Here is a 5,702-nt window from a genome sequence, read left to right as displayed (position 1 = left end):
AAAGAAATAGAACTAACAGATCTCAATTAGATTGGATTGGGATATAAAGGAAAGGGAGCAATCTAGGATGATTCCTAGGTTTCTGACTTAGATAACTGAATAGATGATGCTTTTCTCCAAATTAGAGAATTTAGCAGGACAAAGCTTGAAAGGGGAAAAGTGAGTTAAGTTTGGGACATGTGTTTGAAGGGGACAATAAGGCGATGATGTATAATAGTCAGCTGGATATAGATCTGAAGTTTTGTAACAAAGACTGGCTGAGATTGTGTTAGTCACAGAAGAAACTAAAGGCCAGGAGAATAGATAAAATCACCCAGGAACAGAGTGAAGGGTGAGTAATAAGGGAAACACCAGCAGGAAGAGTGGTTGTAGTGCTCACGAAGGGAGGGGCTAACAGAGTCACACACCGAAAAATGACAGCAGCTGAATAGATTCCCCTAGATGAGGGTCCACTGATCATTAGCAGAGCCATTTAATGTCCAGATCCTGGTTTCTAATACCATTCTTAAACAGAAGGAACTAGGGGTCCTCGGAGAGATGGCTGATTGCAGGAGTGGGGCAGGACATACACAATGAGCCTGGAGCATCTTGTGCAAGAAAGTAAGAAAGTGCTAAAAACAAAAACCAAAACATCACACAATGATGGGGATATGTCAAAGGCCAAAGGGATACAGGTGACAACTGAAAAAGCTTCCAATAGCCAAAGGTGGAACAATCTGAGTAACAAAATATAGTACTGGATTATAAACCAAAGTGTAAAATAAATATCCATGAGTGCATACTGACATAAATGAATGGTGAACAAATAAAATGGGAAAGTACAGGAAAATCTTCCATGCAAAATTCCAAATAATTTGTGTAGATACTCCACCCTTCAGGAGGTAGAACCTATTTCCTTATGCCTTAATGGAACAGAATAGGCTGTGCACAGAGACTTTCTTCCAAAGAGTAGAGTACAGAAAGGTAGGGGGGGAAAAGAGTAACTTTACAGGGGAGAAGCCTGACAAGCACTGCCCCAGCCAGGTGATCACAGTCAGCATCCATAGTGGTGAGGCAGCCATCCTGACAGTGTGCACCCTTGACACAAGGTGATGACAAGGGCACTTCACCTCTGTGCTCTTCCAGCCCAAAACCCATCACCCCAGTCTAAACATGAGGAAAACATCAGACAAATCCCAGAGAAGGGGCACTTTACAAAATATTTGACCAACACTCCTCAAAACTGTCAAGGTGATTAAAAACAAGGAAAGTCTGAGAAACTGTCAAAAGCAATAGGAGCCTAAGGAGACTTGACTGACTACATATAATGCAGTATCCCAGATGGGATCCTGGACAGAGAAAGGATATTAGGTAAAAACTGAAGAAATCTGAATAAAGTATGGATTTTAGTTAATAATCATGTGTCAATATTGGTTCACTAATTGTGAGAAATGTACCACATTAATGTAAGATATTAACAATAGGGGGTCCTGGGAGGCGGGGTATAAGGGAACTCTCTGTACTATTGTCACAATAGTTCTGTAAATGAAACATTTTTATAAAATATTTAAAAAATTCAAAAAATATGGAAAAGGAATAACTAACAGGGATCAAATCAGATCTCACACAAGGTTAGAAGGCTACAAGGCAGAGATGGGAGACAGACAGAGGCACCGACCACTCTGACAGCCTCACCTTGCCAGCGTTAATCCCCATGCATCACGCAAGACCTAGCACCGGTCACCTTTTCTTCACTGCTGACTCATCAGACTACACTTCTATGGAGCTGCTCAGTCATCCATGGTCTCTCAGTACTTTACACCCTCATCCAGCAAATTTACTGAGAATTTATCTGTGCTAGATGCTGGGACTAGAGATAAAAACAGTCCCTAACCCCAAAGTCTCAGTCTAGTGACATATCACACTTAGGACCTTTCACCTGGCATTGCTTTGCTTTTGTCTGTCTCTGAAATAGACTATGCATGCTCTGAAAACAACGATTACCACCTTATTCATTTTTCAGTGCTAAAAACAAGACCTATACTTAGTATAGAGCTCTTAATCCTGTTCGTGAGGCCAATTGTTGAGCTACTCGACTATACTAGCTGTCGGGCTCTTTTACCTGCCAGTAATCCTGTACCGACTGGGCCAATTGTAGAGCTATGGCTGGGTCTGGAGCTCCCAGATCCCTCAAGCCCCTTCACAGACTGGGTCACAAACCCCTCACACACCAGGCTGGGTCCCCAGACCCCTCACACGTCAGGCTGGGTCCCCAGACCCCTTACATGCAGGTCTATGAGCTGGGTAACTGGCAAACAGGTCCTTGGAAGCCATAGGTTGGAAAGCATGGCTGCCCAGCGCAGCATCTGCCCAAGGCAGTCGCCAGCCAAGGTGGTGGCGCCGCAGAGGACACAACCCATTCACAGCAAATGCTCAGCAAGATTCTGAACATCTGAGAGGCCCTGACCATTTACCTATATTTTCCCAACACGTAGCAATCGGTAAAGAAATGCTTGTTGAAACAAAATGAACTGAACTCTCTTTCAGTTTAGATTGGCACACAGGACCTTTTGCCTGGCATTGCTTTGCTTTTGTCTCTGAAATAGACTACGGATGCTCTGAAAGCAATGATTACCACCTTATTCATTTTTCAGTGCTAAAAACAATACCTATACATAGCAATCAGTGAAGAAATACTTGTTGAAACAAAATGAACTGAACTCTCTTTCAGTTTTAAGTTGGGACTAATTATAAGAAGAGCAAACTATAAGAAGATACAGTCTGAAATTTCATACTAATAGGTAATTTTTAATTATCTCAAAAAAAATTTCCCTCAGCTTTTGAATATATTACATACCTTCTGGGCAGCACACCAATGGTATCGACAAGGGATGAATTTGGCTTCCAGCAAGAGAAACTGCCTCCAAGTGGCTCACAGTGTTTCTGCCCAGGGCTGCTGCAGTATCTCGCTGGCATGACCAGACCTGTCCTTGTGGCCATCCCTGGCTTGCTGGCTCATCACCTGAAGCTCACGAAGCAGCTGCCATGGCTCTAGTATTACACCCAGGCTGAAGGCAGGGTGGTACCAGCTGCAGCTGCTCCTTTTAATCAGGAAAAGTAAAAAGTATTTTTAGAGCTACCTATACATCGCCACTTGCAGCTTCGCTGGCCAGAAATGTCACATGGCTGCCTCTAGCTTTAGGTAAGAATTTAACTCTTCCAGCCTTTAAAACAGAGGCATAAGATAGGGAGGAATCTGGGAATAGGAGTTGGAATATGCAGGGTCTGCTGCCATCCAACTCTTCGTCTCCCCGCAAAATATTTATTGTTCTTCCTATACATAAGCTTTAAAAGCACTCACCCCAACCTAAGGAAGACAACTCAAGTCTTTTCCAGTTATTGATTTCAGTTCAACATTTCTAGGTGAACTGTCATTTTCTCATCAGGTACAAATGTGGCCCTATGTGGTCTAGTACCTACAGTTAAGAAGACAAGGCTACCTGCACATTCCATTCTCAAGTAAACACAAAGATCTTACCTGGGCGGTCTTTAAACTGGGAATGTTTGTCTTGCAGCAGCTGGTCTCTGGTGTTCTACCCAGTCCCTTTTCCCTTACCTTAATGGTTGCTGTACTGAAACAATTCAAAATCACTTGAAGTGGAAAAGCAACACCTTTAATTCCATTTTTGCAAGACTACAATCTCCAATCTAAACTCCTGCTAAGGCAGCTACTGGGCCCTTTGATCTACTTTTAATTACGGTAGGTTTTCTCAAACCAGTAGGACTCTAACTCCTGGGGCTCTCATTCAACTTCAATTGCAAGTTGCAAGCACAGAAAGCTTTTCTCAACCAGGCTGTATTTTCTCCTTCACTCAGCTTTCAAACCAGCTTCATCACTCTTTGGCAGGACTCCACAGCTTGTGTTAAGTGTGTTACTGCTTTCCACATATGCTGTGGTCTCAATGTTGGTCCCTCCAAAATTGAGGTTGAAATCCTAACCCCCAAGGTGATGATATTAGGAAGCAGGGCCTCTGGGGAGGTGATGAGGTCATGAAGGTGGAGCCCTCATGAATAGGATTAGTGCCCTTGTAAAAGAGGCCACAGAGAGCTGCCTCAGCCTTTTTGCCATGTAAGGATGCAGGAAGAGGGCCAACTGTAAACCAGAAAGTGGGCCCCCACCAGGCACTAAATCTGCCAGTGCCTTGATTTTGGACTTCCAACCTCCAGAACAGTGACAAATAAATATTTGCTGTTTATAAGCTAACCCATTTAAAGTATTTTGTTACAGCAGCCCAAATAGACTAAGACAACTTGTGATTTATTTAATCCTAACCGTCCTAAGTAGGTATACTGATCACCTCCACTTTCAGATGAGGCAACCAGCCACACAAGAGCAAACAGGACAACCAGAGTTTGACACCAGCACTATGGCTCAGCACTATGGTTCCCTAAGAAGTGACCAACACAGGCACCATTCTCCAGTTTCCCCATCATTTCCCTTAACACCAGTCTCGTCTATATTCCAAAGTACCATAATGGTTTGGCTAAATATTTCAACACCAAATAACTAGGTTCAATACTTTTTCAGTCTAGGGAAGACGGATCCTTGCTGATCCTGTCCTACCACCTCCACTTTTTATAATTTGTCATTTGCAATTCTAGATATCAACCTGTTTATAAGTCAGGGTTCTTAGCTGCAAATGAAAGAACTCACTCTAGCTTGTTTAAGCAGAAAAGGAATTTACCAAAAAAAAAAAAACCCAAAAAGCAAAAAACATAGCTACCAAACACAATCTACAGACAGGCCAGGGTCAGGGTTGGAAGTTTGTAAAGTAAGAAAACTCCCAAACCACTGCACAAAGACTGCCCTGCCAGTCACCACACACACCACTACAGATGATATGTCTCTGCTGCTGCTGCCCCCAAGACTAAGCACCATGCGAGCAGACTCTTCCCAGTGTGAGCAGTTTCTTCACATAGCACTCTCCCAACCTGCAGTCCTGGGCTGGCTCTCTGATCAGAAGATCCCGTCTGACCTGCAAGACAGGCTGGGAAAGAAAGCTCTAGTCTCTGTCTTAGGGAGGGGGATGAGAGCAGGAAATTCCCCAAACACAAAAAGGGTTTTCAAAGGATTACAGATGGGTCACCAAGAATGACAAATGTCTGTTACACTGAACCTTGCAATTTAAGTAACTCAATTTATATTAAGGCTTTTATACTGAAGTTATTTGAATTTCAGTTAATCAAAGTAGTATGAGTCACTTGCATTTCTCTGGTTGTTGATCATGAGAACGTCAGGAAAAGCCACCTAAATGCAAACAAACAGTTGTTATTATAAAGCATAACAATAAATGCAAGCATTAAAGGCAGTTTGGAGCTTATGTATCAAGCACATTAGTTTATACCACATAAACTCACCATCATAATATTCGGCATAGCACATTTGGGTACTGTAAGCTCAAACATATTCACAGTAACATTTGTATTCCTAACTCCACAGGTAAAACTGTCCTTTCAGGGCTGCTTTTGATTCTTATTGTCCCGTAAAATGTTCAATTATGTAATTCTTTTATCTTTTTTAACTGTAACATAGTTGGTTGTACATATCTGTGGGGTCACCTTATAATTCTTTAACCCAAACTTATTTTATAGAACATGTGTACTTTTACCACAGAACTCCAGTCTTAATTCAATTTTATTCAGTAAAATAATACCACAAAAGG

The sequence above is a fragment of the Cynocephalus volans genome, chromosome 6 (genome assembly GCF_027409185.1).
Source record: "Cynocephalus volans isolate mCynVol1 chromosome 6, mCynVol1.pri, whole genome shotgun sequence".
Classification (NCBI taxonomy): domain Eukaryota; kingdom Metazoa; phylum Chordata; class Mammalia; order Dermoptera; family Cynocephalidae; genus Cynocephalus; species Cynocephalus volans.
This window is presented reverse-complemented; position numbering follows the sequence as displayed.